Source organism: Ahaetulla prasina, chromosome 3 (assembly GCF_028640845.1).
Source record: "Ahaetulla prasina isolate Xishuangbanna chromosome 3, ASM2864084v1, whole genome shotgun sequence".
NCBI lineage: Eukaryota > Metazoa > Chordata > Lepidosauria > Squamata > Colubridae > Ahaetulla > Ahaetulla prasina.
The window spans coordinates 74,388,178-74,405,159 of NC_080541.1; positions in this window are offsets into that span (position 1 = coordinate 74,388,178).

Consider the following 16,982-nt stretch of genomic DNA (forward strand, 5'->3'; position numbering starts at 1 on the left):
CCAATGCTGCATCAACAGAGGATACTATCAAGATCACGTGAAGAGTAGTATCACTTTATACTGCTTTAGTAAGACCACAGTTGGTATACTACATCCAGTTTTGGTGATCACAAATTACAAAAAACATGCTGAGACCCTAGAAAGAGTGCAGAGAAGAGCAACATACATGATTAGGCTGAGGTTTGTTGACCCTTAGAATTTCTCTCATGAACAAGCCACTCAGTGTAAAATAGAACCAAAGAAACATTTTTTTGTGAACAAGAAGCTTTCTCGACATCAAGTCTAAAACCTGCCTTTTCAATAAAAACAAAAAGAATGAGGTTTGTCAGGCAACTAGTCAGAAAACTGTCTCTTAGGGGATAAAAATTCCTTGTTCAGCACAGCATTTGTCAGGCGCCAGAAAGTGCATTTTTGTAAATATCCTTGATCAAGATGTATGCAATAGTCAGGTTGTTATTTTTATTTGAGACATTGTCAATTGCCTTGATGGACATCTCATTAAGGAAATAGGAAAGATGCACTAAATTCCTTTCGTAAAAGCACAAAACAGTCTCATGGAGGACTTTCCAAACTCCTAAGCAGGAAAGAGATTGTTGGCCTTTTCAAACACATGTGCTGTTATTATCACGCAGCTCAGCTTTTACCAAAATATAATGGATTTTTTTAATGGAAAAATAGAAGCATACTTTTATCCTAATAGAGTTTGTAGGCATGCTAATCCTTTTAAAATATTTCTCAAGGGCCAAAGAAAACAGAAAGATCAAGCAGTTTAGTTGTAAGAACAATACTGAAAACCAAAGAGATCTTGAACATGAATCTTTTGTATGCAGAATTATTAGGACAAGTGCAAGAACTAAATTTAAAAAATCTTATGTTGGATAAACTGAAGTGCCTCATGCAGAATAAGGAGCCAATGTTGCACAGTGGCTAGAATGTAATATTGTAGACTAACTCTGCCAGAAGTTTGATCCCTACTGGTTCAAAGTTGACTCAGTCTTCCATCCTCCCGAAGTCGATAAAATGAGGACCCAGATTGTTGGGGGCAAAGTGCTGACTCTGTAAACTGCTTAGAGAGGGCTGTAAAGCATTATGAAGTGGTATGTAAGTGCTATTGTTGTTATCTAAGTGCTATAATCAAGTCAGACTTGTGGTAGATGGGCTCAGTATGCTTTGCTGCTTAGGGCTGAATGAGGTGCCTTGCTTCCATTCCACATTCCAGGATGACCATGGGAATGAGGAGAAAAGAAAATTTCAACAAGATGGAATTAGTGAATCAGAAGAAAACAGGGTTGATTTGGGAATGGTTTAGTGGAGAGAAACAAACATTAAAAGATGGTAAAATTAGGTACAAAGAAGCCAGATCAAATGCAGAGAACAGAAGTTCTCTGGAAACCAGCTGACAGATGTTGCCAGAAAAAGAAAGGGGCAGATTGGTTACTTCCATGAGAAAGATGCCCACATGGTTTAAAATACCCATCATGAATGTGATTCTCAATATGGTTGTGCTTCACATTCTTTGTATCAGAATTCAGGCCATAAAGCAGACCTGGGCATTTAACAGTCTGTGGACCATATCTGATCCTTTGGCTGTCCCTATCTGGCCTGCACAAGGTCAATCAGTGTTCTGAATCTGATTCAGAAATTCTGTTTATATAAAGCACCACAGAGCAAAGAAAGAGTACAGTCACCATGTGCTTTACTGCTCAACTAGATAACTGAAACAGGAAACTCTATTTAGAAGAAAAGAGTATAGAGTATATAACATAGGTCCAAACTTGTAAATACTGCTATCTACTAAATCAAACGTAAATAAATGCATGCCATGCATACAATACAACCGTAATACTTTTATTTTGAAGGTGACTGCTTTTTTAAAAAAAATATGTATTTGCATATGTGCATGCATGCCTACTCATCTTCATAGCTGAATTGGTTCAACCTTCCACAACAGTCCCAATTTCTCATGTGGTCCCTTGGGAAAATTAATTGCCCACCCCTGCCATAGAAGTTCTTGAAACTTCAGAAAATATTTTTTAATTAATATTGTGTCAATGATGGTCCTGATCCACTCCAAGGCAGATTAAAACAGAAAGATTGGAACACAGCAAACAGAGAGTGTGGTGAAGCTTAGACTGGTTTGGTGATCTTCAAATTTTGATACTATAAAAAAGAAAGAACAATCTGAGCACTACAAAATTATGAAATTCTTCTAGTGACTCCTTAATGATAAAGACTCTGTGAAACATATAAAAAGGATTCTTCCCAAAGCTTTCAAGGAAGCTTGGGTGTAATATGCAACACAGATCACACTTTTACTTGGACCACCAATGAAATGCATAAACTTCACACACACATAGAGATTGCCTGGAGCAGCCTTCAAAGCAGCTATATAATCCTAAATGGAGGGGTATTTTGTTTGCATTGACACAGTTTATGGAGCATCTCATTTGCATGCTTTGCACAGCCCTACTTGGCATTAAATTGCTTAATTAGCAATTTAGGATTAACCCCATTGAGTTCAATGGAAGTTAGTTTTAAACTGAATTGCATCAGGTCATTCATTTTGACCTCAAAAAATTCTCCAGCCAAACTATATTTGTGATATCAAACCTAAATACATCCCAAATTTATTCAGTCATAATTTCCAGCAAGAATTTCTAATAAAAGCTTGAAATCCTGCAACAAATGGAAATGCAGCCAAGACTGCCTTCGTATTCCTAACCTTAGGAATGAACTCTTCATTAACAAACATGGGAGAAAGGGATACCCTGCAGTTTACGAACATATGGAAATTTTTAATTAAAATTGTTTAGTGACATGGCAGCCTTCATATGTGCTATTGTTTCTACAGGAAAATAAACATTATTCTGTGCTCATTTTACATTCTGAACCTTGAGATATTTGAAAATATAGCTGCTTATTTGTTTACTCTAATTTAATTATTTCTATAGCCTCTCATACTACATCGTTCTTATTATGTCTACAGCAGTACAGCTGTTGCTGGAAGGCAAGGTAGGCCAATAGTTTATAATATTGTCAAATGCCCCTTTTTATTTTTCAACCACTTTATATATTTTTTTAAATATTTTATAACTTGCCTAACTATAAAACAAGTACAAATAGAAAGCAAAAACAAAAATGCAAAGAAAAAGTTTAAAAGGTTAAATCAATGGGAGAAATAGTAATGGTAGTTTTGTAAAAAGTCTACAATTCCATTTTTAAGTAACGAATCAAATCTTGGCTACACTTTAACTAAATTAAAGCAGAGTGGGTATATTTGAAGGAGCCAACATCTGCATCTAACACTAAAGTCTTTTATCAGGAACACATGACAGCATATTTAGCAACACTCCCAGCATAGTAAATCTAAAGTGCTTCATACATAGACAAATTCCAATATTTTTGGAACATAACTTAGCAACAAGTTACCTTCTTTAGTTTCTTGAACTGCAAGAAGATAAAAGCTGTCAATTCTAAAGGAAATCAATCCTAACCGCTTTTTGGAAGGAGAGATCCTGAAGTTGAAACTCAAATACTTTGACCATCAAATGAGAAGAGAGGACTCGTTGGAAAAGATCTTGATGTTGGGAAAGATGGAAGGCAAAATGATCAAACTAAGAAAAATATGTTTGTTAGGATCATTGGTTCTGGGTGTGATGATGCCCTTGGAAAGTCCTGAGTTGCCCACTTCCATAGAGTTAGAACCATAAAATAATTTGATATGTCTCTTTCATTCTTAAATTAAAAAGTGGGGCATAATGATATAAAACATAAATGAAAATAACTATTCCTATGACAAACAAGTGTATAGGAAGTAGCAAAATAGGTAGATGGGTCCCTTTCAGGGGTGGGCTGCTGGGGGTTCGTAGGGGTTCAGGAGAACTTCTAGCTAAGATTCTGTGCAGTTCAGAGAACCCCCAAATCCCACTCCTGGCTGGCTCCACCTGCCCCACCCTGCCCCTCCCAGGAGTCCCCACGCAGCTGGTTTTGTATGCAGGTAAGTGCAGGGCGCATGCAGAGGCTCAGGGAGGGCAAAAAATGGGCCTACTGGAAGTTTGAGAAGGGTAGAAATGGGCCTGTTTCCAGCCTCCAGAGGGCCTCTGGAGCCTGGGGAGGGCAAAAATGCCCCCCTCCCATTATTTTATTTTATTTATTTATTTTATGTCACAACAATATATGTAAGTATCATACAAAAAGATTATATAGTATATAAAAATATATATGAGTAAATATTAGGAGGTATAAGCATATATGTGTGTGTATATATATATATATATATATATATGTATATGTATATATATATATATATATATATATATATACATACATACATACATACATACATACATACATACATACATACATACATACATACATACATACATACATATATATATATATATATATATATATATATATATATATATATGTCTTTGGTTGTTCGGGTTTTCTCCCGTGTAAAATTGGAAGTGTCTTGGCGACGTTTCGACGAAGTCTCATTCGTCATCTTCAGGCTTCAGCTCGTGCTTCTGGGAGCAATGTGTGATCGCAGCTGTTTCTTCCTTTTAACTGCTAGTGGGGTTTGAACTGATTGGGTGGGAGCTTGGCTGTGCTCTGATTGGATGGGGATTTTCTGTGCTCTGATTGGCTGGGGGTGTGTCATGTGTTGGTGGGGGCTTGGTTGTGCTCAGTCTAGTCTGTGCTGCAGGGGGATTTGAGCTGGTGAGCTGCATAGCTGTTGTTTGGCTTTGTGGTCGTGCTACATCTTCATTGTGGGTGTCAGTCTGCTGCATGAATGGATTGGAGGGTTTGAAATGGCTAATGTTGCAGCTGCGGTCTGGCTTCTGGTCCTTGGTCGCTTCATGATCAGTGTGGGTTTGGGTCTGCTTTCTGGGTGGATGTGCGGTGGTGACATCCTGTGTGGACCTTGTGAGTGTGGGTCTGGTGTCATTCCTCGTGTTAGGGACTCGTTTGTCAATAAGGGCGGGTTTCCAAATGGCTGGTAGGCGGAGGTGTCATCTCGTTTGTTCATGCTGTGTGGGCGTTTATCTCAATGGCTTCTCTGATTATTCTGTTGTTAAAGTGTTCAGTTTTGGCAATAGTTCTGGTCTTTGTAAAGTCAATATCATGTCCTGTGACTTTAAAGTGTTGGACCAGGGAAGAAGTTGGTTCCTCTTTTGTGAATGAGTTCTTGTGTTCTTCAATGCGTGCACTTATTCTTCTGTTGGTTTGTCCAATGTATGTGGTGGGGCAGGCGGTGCATGGGATTTCATATACTCCTTGATTTTCTAACTCAATTTTGTCTTTGGGGTTTCTTAGGATGGTGGATATTTTTCTGTTTGTGCAGAATGCTGTCTTGATGTTGTGTTTGTGGAGGATCTTGCTGATTCTGTCTGTGGTGCCTTTTATATATGGGAGGAGGGCTGTGCCGTTTTCTTGTTCTCTGTCTTGGATTTTAGTGGGGGGTTCTTTTTGGATTAGCTTGGTAATCTTATTTGTTTGGAATCCATTGGATGTTAGTACGTTAGTGAGAGTGTCTAGTTCGGGTTTTAGGTGTTGTTCATCAGCTAAGCATTTTGTTCTGGAGATGAGTGTCTTGGCTACGGAGTTGATCTGTGCTGGGTGGTGGTGTGAGAGTGCGTGCAGATAGCGGTTTGTGTGTGTTTTCTTCTGGTAGATGGTGTGTCCTAGGGAGCCATTGGGTTTTTTGTAGACTAAGACATCCAGGAAGGGAAGTTGGTTATTAACTTCTGTTTCCATGGGGAACTGTATTTTGGGGTGTAGGCTATTGAGGTGTGTGAGGAAGTTGTCAAGTTTTTCTTTCCCGTGTGGCCAGATTATGAAGGTGTCGTCTACATATCTGAGCCAGAGTTTGGGTTTGTGATCAGATTTTTCTAGAGCTTGGGTTTCAAAGTGTTCCATGTAGAGATTGGCAATGACAGGAGAGAGGGTGATCCCATGGGTGCTCCTTCTACTTGTTTGTATTTTGTCCATTATAGATGAAGTATGTGTTGGATAGGCAGTGGTTGGTCAGATCTAGGATGTGCTTGGGGGTTATATTTGTTTTGGATAGCTGTCAAGGCTTCTTTGATTGGCACTTGGGTGAAGAGGATATGACATCAAAGCTCACGAGTAGGTCGCTGGGCTGTAAGTTTTGTTTCTTTATGATCTCTATGAACTGGAATGAGTTTTTACGTGTGAGGTGATGGATTCTGCATAGGGCTGTAGTTGTTTGGCGAGAAATTTGGCTAGGTTTTGTAGAGGTGAGCCTATGGAGCTGACTATGGGTCTGAGTGGGGTTCCTTCTTTGTGTATCTTGGGAGGCCATAGAGCTTAGGGCATCTGGATGATTTCTCTCTGGGAATGATTCTTTGTTGGATTTCTTCGCTGATGGGGGAGGCTTTTATTTTGGATCTAGTGGTTTTTCTAGGTAGGTGGTGGGGTCTGTGTTTAGGGGCTTGTATGCAGGGTCTTGGAGTAGGTTGGTTAATTTGGTTTGGTAGTCAGATGTGTTCATAACCACCGTGGCGCTGCCCTTGTCTGCTGGTAGGATTATTATGCTGGTATCTTTTTCAGGTTCAGTAGTGCTGTCTGTTCCTCTTTGGGTAAGTTGCTTTTGGGTGGCTTGCTGGTGCAGAGGATGTTGAGATCTCGAGTCTGATTTTGTTAGCGCCATCGGGGTTGATTTTGGTCAGGCTGGTTTCAACTCCGCATATAATGGTTTCGTGGGGATGTATTTGGGAGTGACTGCAAAGTTGAACTTTGGAAAGGACATCGGTTTCAGCTTTGGTGAGGATCCTATCTGAGATGTTATGCACTGTTTGTTTCATGTGTTGCTGTGAGGGTGGAGGGTTTGTTTCTGGCGTTCTTGTAGTCTTCGGAGTTTGTTGGTGTGCGTGTCTGTCTTGAGGGTGGTCTGTGTTTCGGCTCTCCAGACGGCAAGTTGTTTGGATTTGTCCCAAAGTGCAGGGTGCATCTTGTTGCTGAGTTTGAGGTGAAGTGTGAGGAGATCTTTGTTGATTTGATCTAGGAGGAATCTTTTTGTGTGAAGTTCATTTCTGATTAAGGCCAATTCTGTTCTTTTTAGGATGCGTTTGGTGGCTGCAGAGTTGGAGTGGAATTTCAATTGGAAGCATTTGGGGATTAAATTTTGATCGCGGCAGTTTCGTAGGAATGCGAGGTCACATAAAATGGAAGCTGCTTTCCACACAGGTCCACACAGGATGTCACCACCGCACATCCACCCAGAAAGCAGACCCAAACCCACACTGATCATGAAGCACGACCAAGGACCAGAAGCCAGACCGCAGCTGCAACATTAGCCATTTCAAACCCCTCCAATCCATTCATGCAGCAGACTGACACCCACTATGAAGATGTAGCACGACCACAAAGCCAAACAACAGCTATGCAGCTCACCAGCTCAAATCCCCCTGCAGCACAGACTAGACTGAGCACAACCAAGCCCCCACCAACACATGACACACCCCCAGCCAATCAGAGCACAGAAAAATCCCCATCCAATCAGAGCACAGCCAAGTTCCCACCCAATCAGTTCAAACCCCCACTAGCAGTTAAAAGGAAGAAACAGCTGCGATCACACATTGCTCCCAGAAGCACGAAGCTGAAGCCTGAAGATGACGAATGAGACTTCGTCGAAACGTCGCCAAGACACTTCCAATTTTACACGGGAGAAAACCCGAACAACCAAAGACCTATATACAAACACCCGTGAAAACCTCAGAAAACAAATATTGCACCTCTACGGGGAGGAAATCCACCATCTGACCAGGACCTATGAAAAACTAGAAGTCCAAAGAGCTTCCATTTTATGTGACCTCGCATTCCTACGAAACTTAATCCCCAAATGCTTCCAATTGAAATTCCACTCCAACTCTGCAGCCACCAAACGCATCCTAAAAAGAACAGAATTGGCCTTAATCAGAAATGAACTTCACACAAAAAGATTCCTCCTAGATCAAATCAACAAAGATCTCCTCACACTTCACCTCAAACTCAGCAACAAGATGCACCCTGCACTTTGGGACAAATCCAAACAACTTGCCGTCTGGGGAGCCGAAACACAGACCACCCTCAAGACAGACACGCACACCAACAAACTCCGAAGACTACAAGAACGCCAGAAACAAACCCCTCCACCCTCACAGCAACACATGAAACAAACAGTGCATAACATCTCAGATAGGATCCTCACCAAAGCTGAAACCGATGTCCTTTCCAAAGGATTCAACTTTGCAGTCACTCCCAAATACATCCCCACCGAAACCATTATATGCGGAGTTGAAACCAGCCTGACCAAAATCAACCCCGATGACGCTAACAAAATCAGACTCGAGATCTCCAACATCCTCTGCACCAGCAAGCCACCCAAAAGCAACTTACCCAAAGAGGAACAGACAGCACTACTTAACCTGAAAAAAGATACCAGCATAATAATCCTACCAGCAGACAAGGGCAACGCCACGGTGGTTATGAACACATCTGACTACCAAACCAAATTAACCAACCTACTCCAAGACCCTGCATACAAGCCCCTAAACACAGACCCCACCACCTACCTAGAAAACCACTAGATCCAAAATAAAAGCCTCCCCATCAGCGAAGAAATCCAACAAAGAATCATTCCCAGAGAGAAATCATCCAGATGCCCTAAGCTCTATGGCCTCCCAAGATACACAAAGAAGGAACCCCCACTCAGACCCATAGTCAGCTCCATAGGCTCACCTCTACAAAACCTAGCCAAATTTCTCGCCAAACAACTACAGCCCTATGCAGAATCCATCACCTCACACGTAAAAACTCATTCCAGTTCATAGAGATCATAAAGAAACAAAACTTACAGCCCAGCGACCTACTGTGAGCTTTGATGTCATATCCTCTTCACCCAAGTGCCAATCAAAGAAGCCTTGACAGCTATCCAAAACAAATATAACCCCCAAGCACATCCTAGATCTGACCAACCACTGCCTATCCAACACATACTTCATCTATAATGGACAAAAATACAAACAAGTAGAAGGAGCACCCATGGGATCACCCTCTCACCTGTCATTGCCAATCTCTACATGGAACACTTTGAAACCCAAGCTCTAGAAAAATCTGATCACAAACCCAAACTCTGGCTCAGATATGTAGACGACACCTTCATAATCTGGCCACACGGAAAGAAAACTTGACAACTTCCTCACACACCTCAATAGCCTACACCCCAAAATACAGTTCCCATGGAAACAGAAGTTAATAATCAACTTCCTTCCTGGATGTCTTAGTCTACAAAAAACCCAATGGCTCCCTAGGACACACCATCTACCAGAAGAAAACACACACAAACCGCTATCTGCACGCACTCTCACACCACCACCCAGCACAGATCAACTCCGTAGCCAAGACACTCATCTCCAGAACAAAATGCTTAGCTGATGAACAACACCTAAAACCCGAACTAGACACTCTCACTAACGTACTAACATCCAATGGATTCCAAACAAATAAGATTACCAAGCTAATCCAAAAGAACCCCCCACTAAAATCCAAGACAGAGAACAAGAAAACGGCACAGCCCTCCTCCCATATATAAAAGGCACCACAGACAGAATCAGCAAGATCCTCCACAAACACAACATCAAGACAGCATTCTGCACAAACAGAAAAATATCCACCATCCTAAGAAACCCCAAAGACAAAATTGAGTTAGAAAATCAAGGAGTATATGAAATCCCATGCACCGCCTGCCCCACCACATACATTGGACAAACCAACAGAAGAATAAGTGCACGCATTGAAGAACACAAGAACTCATTCAAAAAAGAGGAACCAACTTCTTCCCTGGTCCAACACTTTAAAGTCACAGGACATGATATTGACTTTAAAAAGACCAGAACTATTGCCAAAACTGAACACTTTAACAACAGAATAATCAGAGAAGCCATTGAGATAGAAAACGCCACACAGCATGAACAAACGAGATGACACCTCCCGCCTACCAGCCATTTGGAAACCCGCCCTTATTGACAAACGAGTCCCTAACACGAGGAATGACACCAGACCCACACTCACAAGGTCCACACAGGATGTCACCACCACATCCACCCAGAAAGCAGACCTAAAACCCACACTGATCATGAAGCACGACCAAGGACCAGAAGCCAGACCGCAGCTGCAACATTAGCCATTTCAAACCCCTCCAATCCATTCATGCAGCAGACTGACACCCACTATGAAGATGTAGCACGACCACAAAGCCAAACAACAGCTATGCAGCTCACCAGCTCAAATCCCCCTGCAGCACAGACTAGACTGAGCACAACCAAGCCCCCACCAACACCAGACACACCCCCAGCCAATCAGAGCACAGAAAAATCCCCATCCAATCAGAGCACAGCCAAGCTCCCACCCAATTAGTTCAAACCCCCACTAGCAGTTAAAAGGAAGAAACAGCTGCGATCACACATTGCTCCCAGAAGCACGAAGCTGAAGCCTGAAGATGACGAATGAGACTTCGTCGAAACGTCGCCAAGACACTTCCAATTTTACACGGGAGAAAACCCGAACAACCAAAGACCTATATACAAACACCCGTGAAAACCTCAGAAAACAAATATATATATGAAGAAGAAAAGAAAAACAATAGGACAGGAACAGTAGGCACATTTGTGCGCTTATGCACGCCCCTTATGGTCCTCTTAGGAATGGGGTGAGGTCAATAGTAGAAAGTTTTTGGTTAAAGCTTTTAGGATTATGGGAAGAGACCACAGAGTCAGGTAAAGTGTTTCAAGCACTGATGATTCTGTTACAGAAGTCATATTTTCTGCAATCTAGATTAAAGCAGTTAACATTAAGTTTAAATCTATTGGTTGCTCTTGTATTATTGCAATTAAAGCTGAAGTAGTCTTTAACAGGAAGGACATTACAATAGATGATTCTATGAGTTAAACTTAGGTCTTGTCGAAGGCGACTGAGTTCCAAGTTTTCTAAGCCTAGGATTTCAAGTCTGGTGGGATAAGGTATTTTGTTGTTTTCAGAGGAATGGAGAACTCTTCTTGTAAAATATTTCTGGACACGTTCAATTGTATTGATGTCAGAGATGTGGTGAGGGTTCCAAACAGGTGAGCTGTATTCTAGAATTGGTCTAGCAAATGTTTTATATGCTCTGGTTAGTAGTGTGGTGTTTTTGGAAAAGAAGCTACGTAAGATTAGGTTTACAACTCTTAGAGCCTTTTTTGCTATGTAGTTGCAGTGGGCTTTGGCACTTAGATCATTTGACATGAAAACTCCAAGGTCTTTAACGGGATGGGGGTCATCTGTAAGGTAATGTCCATCAAGTATGTACTTAGTGTTTGGGTTCTTTTTTCCAATGTGTAAGACTGAGCATTTGCTGGTTGAGATTTGGAGTTGCCAACTTTTAGACCAAGCGGTTAGATGATCAAGGTCTTTTTGAACGATAGATGTATTGTCTGTGGTGTTAAATAGTTTGACATCGTTAGCAAAGAGAACACAATTACTTGAGATATGGTCGCAAAGATCATTAATGTATAGTATGAAGAATGTTGGTCCAAGGACGCTGCCTTGAGGAATGCCACTCTTGACAGGAACAGGATTTGATAGAGCATTGCCAATTTTGACCACTTGTTGTCTGTTAGGCAGAAAAGCAGATATCCATTTGTGAAGGGGTCCTGAAATGCCGTAGGATTTTAGTTTTAGGAGAAGTTTATCGTGTACTACTGAGTCAAAAGCTTTGCAGAAGTCTATGTAGATTGCATCTATTGTTTTGCCTTGATCAAGATTTGTAGTCCATATGTTTTTACAGTGGAGAAGTTGTAAGTTGCATGATAATTTTTTCCTGAAACCAAATTGTTTATTGGAGAGTAGGTTGTTTGCTTCTAAGTGTGATTATGGTGCAGGATGCTCACCATGGCCATGCCCACCCAGCAACCGGGCAGAGAACCCTTTGCTAATTTTGAAGCCGACCTCTGATCCCTTTTGCGCCTCAGTAAGACAGAAAATTAAATGTAAAACTTTCTTTTGTTTTAGTTAAAGAAAGGTAGCTAAACCTACTTCTTTCACTCTGTACATTTTAGACCAGAGGTCTTCAAACTTGGCAGCTTTAAGACTTGTGGACTTCAACCCCCAGAATTCTCCAGCCAGCATAGCTCTGCTTTAGATCATATCAAGCTCTGGTTCAGACCTGGTGAACAATAGAGCACTACAAAAATGTATTGATCTGGAAATTGGCCCACAACAGTTTACATTTAAATGGATGAATTAACACTGCTTTTCACATGCCTAGCTGTGAGGAAATTCCAACAGTTGCCAGAAAATGTTTGATTCAACATATTCAGTACTATAGAAGCCAACATTTTAAAATGTCTTATAATCTGACTTGGAAATTGTAACATAGAGAATTATTGATCAATGTGTGAACTTGTTTCCACAACTTTCCAGCTTGCTATGAAGTAAAATATTTATATTTTCTTTTATCTAGGAAAGGTTCAATGTTATCTAATGACTATAGGGAGTGGGAAGGGTTTATATTTAGCATGAGACTTTGGAGATTGTGACAAAACATATCCACATGGTCAAGTTTTGAAAAGGAAAGCCAAACAGAAGCATGATGGTGATGAATAGGGTCTTTCCTTAATCTTTATCCAGAATACTAACTATAAAGAATGAATAGTAGTATGTCTGCAAAAAGCACATGTAAGTGACCTCAACTGCCCCTGTGAATAATGTGTAGTATTAAATCAGAAGTGATAGCAGGAGCAACAATACTGTACTTTATAACTTCCCTTTTAAGCAAGGTAGTAAAAGAGAACACTAATACAGTCTAGTCTGAGCTTGCTAGGTTAATATTTTCTCTTTTCCTTATATTCTTGCTGTGATAAAATCCAGGAAGTAACCACTTGTTCTGGTATAATTAATGGGGTAGAAACTACAGTAATCAGAATACCTTGAATGCAATTTTTTTAAGCCATCCATTGAACAATAAATTCCAACTGGTCACTGCAACTAAGTTTAATTACAGGCAGTTCTTTTGTACTTTCTCATTCGAGCCAGGCACATGATAACTGAAAAGAAAAAAAAGATTTAAATCAGGAATTATACTTCAATAAGCCTATCTATTTTTATATAATTATTCAACTATTAAGTATAATTGCAAGGTATTTTTAAGGAAATATTTCAGAGAGGGAAAACACAGCATACCTTTTCTCTCATCCAGTTTTCTTCTTTTTCATTTCAAAAATGAATTATCCTTCAAACATCTATTTATTTTTTAATAAGGTCAAAGGATGAAACAGATAAGAAGCTATTTCGTAACCAACCCCACGACAGAATGAAATGGTTATTCACATAGTACCATTGTGAATGAAAATCCTACAAGCAACACTTGCTTCTCCTGTCTCTGATCTCTGTTTAATATAGCATTTGTTTGTCCTGTTTCCATGGATTAAAATACAGATTCCCCCTGCATCTTAAGCTACTCTTTACATTTCAAGTGGATAAGCCCGTTCTCCCTCCCCTGGATAAGAATTCTCTCTACTAATGTTGGCAGCAACAACCATGCATGGAAGATCTGCCCCCTTTTTACATGCTCTGGGCCAAAGATGGAAAGACTTTCATAGAGCAAGCATGACCATTGACTTTTTAAATCCCCCACAGAGAACAAATTGAATTGGACTAAATGTATTTAATTTGTAATCTACCTTTCAATTAATTGTAACGTAGCATTTGCATTCATAAATGTAAAGTTAAACTATAAAGCAGATCAATCCATTTAAAACGTATTTAAAACACAGCAATAAAAATCGAGCATAACGTTAGAAAGTAATGTTAACGGTGGGTGTATTTCACTTGTACAAGTGTACTCAAATTTATCTTCCTGCAGTGGCTTTCAGAATGCTCACAGGCCCATGCCATTTTAGATCGCTTTTTGTTTCTTTCACAAAGCTTCATTAGAACGAGAGAATTGGGAGAGAAATAGATCTGTAACAGGATAAATACAAAGGTACAAAGATGTACTGTACTTAAAAAGTGATAAAAAGACTCTTTGTCACCTCTCAGAAGTTAAAAAGATACGCACAATCCTACTGAGATTCTCCATATGAAGTTAGATCAATTCTAATTTCCTTACAGTTTTTCCCCATACTATAAACCAGCCAGCATTCTGGAAATTTTAAATCCACACATCTTTAAAATTGTCAAGATTGAGAAACACAAATGAATAAGTTTTTTATAAAATGAAAATTTCAGCCTAGCCTTAATTTACACCACGGGTGTCAAACTCTGTCGCGTTACGGGACGTATCGCAACATAGCACAATGTTTTTTGCCTGCATATGATGCATCTGGCCAGGGTGGTCGTGGCCTGCATATGATGCATCTGGCCCACGACCGCCAGTTTGACACCCCTGAGCTAAACAATAAATAGTCATAGACCCTTTCATGATTACATGTCTTTCTCTACCATTTTATTTATGAGCTAAATTTTCATAGAGATTCTATATCAGCACAATCTGTCATTTTTTAAAATAACTTAGATACCCTATGGGAAGCTGATGCAAATAGCATGGGGATTTGATACTTCAAGTATTCTTCAGAGGAAATTGATTACCATCAATGTATAGAGAAAAGGAACCAAAGAGTAGAGTTGACAGAAGATCCTTTGAGCATCCCTGGGTGTTGAGCACAAGCAAAGCCTCAAATCTCTTGGTTGAATGGAGGTTTCTATTTAACTTTTTCTATTTCCTTTTCATATCATGGGTATTTATCAGTCACTTCCCTTCTAAATCCAATTCCTGCAGAATTATTTTCCATAAATTTGATTTTTCTGCAGAAAAGCTTGCTGGAGGTTCTTGCAAAGAGATGAACACGATAAAAAATAGATTAACAGGCTATCAGCTCAGTTTTAAACACTGCAGCAAAGGGATATGACCTCATTACAGTTGGTTAAATGATACTGCCTCGTCTTAAGGTGAAATGTAATCAAAACTTTCTTTCAGCAGTAATAAGACATTGTAAAACTGCAAGAGGATGCAAGAATGTAGCAGAGATGGTCAATAACAGCTGAGTTTGGAAATGGCCACAATTTTCTCAATGACTGATGATGGGGAAAAATTAGGCTCCAAGGATCTGCATGAGCAAAAGACAACTAAGTGGAGGTAACTGTGGAACCGTCTTGTTGAAAACCAGAGATCAGCAAGAGAAGAGATGATCTCAGCTTATTGTAATGAGGTGTAAAGCACACCATCCCAAAAAAGTAATGATTACAGAGATAAAATAGCTTGAGAGGTCAAAAAAGGAAGGACAGAACAATTGGCAGACTGAGAAAGAGTGAGGAACATGACATGTTCCCAGAATAAGATAGCAAATCACTGTAGTGACTATTAATGAGAAAGCCCAGAAATACTGCTAGTTATGGTCTCAACTTCTTCTTTTTTTTAAAATCCAACCAACAATTAAATAAATTTCCTTTTAAAATAAGATATGTTCATTCAGAGCAACAACTACCTAAATAGAATGTGCTTTGTCTGCCTCTTCATGCCTTCTGAGCCAGAGTAGATGACATTGTATCATATAGACCAGGGATGTCAAATTCAAGACCTGTGAGCAAGGGCTGGCACATGGGGTGCTTACATCTGGCCCACAGAACTGCCTTGGAAACAGTGAAGGAATGGCCCACAGTGCCTTTGCCAGTGAAAATGGAGCTCAGGGGGCGCATGGCCCTCCCGAGCTCCGGTTTCACTGGCAGAGGGTTGCAGGAGGCTGTCACGGCCAAAAATAGATGTTGATTTGGCCACGCCTATCCTGGCCATGCCCCCCTTGCCCCCCAAGGTCAAACACAACCCTGATGCAGCCCCCAATGAAATTGAGTTTGGCATCCCTGATATAGACAATAAATATCACCTTGTAGGGGAAATGGGCGGCAAAAATGTTTAAATAAATAAATAAATAAATAAATAAATAAATAAATAAATATACTTATAAAATAAGTAACCTAGTAACTAGTGAAGTAACCTAGTAAACTGCAATGGTAAGTATAATGCCAACTCTGCTTGTGATGATTGTGAGGATTAGCCTCACAATTCTGTTTCATTCTCCTTCAAATCCTATGAAATTCTTGATGTCTTCACAGGCATGTAATTTTCTTGATGATATTTGGAAGGGATTTCTACTGCTGCCTTCTTGTCTTTTTTTTTTTTAAACTTCCCCAATCAGCCAACCACCATGGTATTTTCTGGACACCTCCTATGCTCTTATCAAACAGGTCTGATCTGCTTTGCCTTCTGAATCCAGATGTTGCCACCTTCATCCCAAACCCCAACTACAGTAAATACAATAATTGCTAGTATCTCCAGAAGAAGCAGGGAGTTCAGTTAATATTTTTTTGGATACAAATTCTAGACTCTTGGCTGTGTTCCCAGTCACCTGTAATGGCAGAAGGAGGCAAAGGAATATTTATTGAGAAAAGTCTCTTTTTTTCAGATTATTTAAGGCTCCAGAGATGATTATCAGCACATTTTGGTTTAGAAAATGTGGGTCTATGAAAGTCATTATCATATCAAGAGTCAATTAACAGCTTAGACACTGTCTTTGAATCAACTGTGGTTTGATTTTAGTTCATTTAGATCACATTGTGATACTCAGTTTCAAAAGTTAGCATGTCACAATCATGCTTCTAATGATTTGCTGTAAATTAATACGATGCTGAGTTTGCACTCTTGTCATTTCGTTAGTACCACAGCAGTAGTTCTTAAACTTTAAGTAGAATACCCATCAACGAAGACGTCAAGTGTATTTTTAGACTGATCAAAATTTAAAGTATAAGTGCATGTGTTAGATGTTTGCTGGAAGGTTTGCATGAAATGCACAAGAGGAAGAAGAAATTCCCTTATCAGTTTGTTAACTATTTAATTGATGACAGGCTGTTTTCCACTAATAGTGAACCTCATTTTAAAACATAAGAAT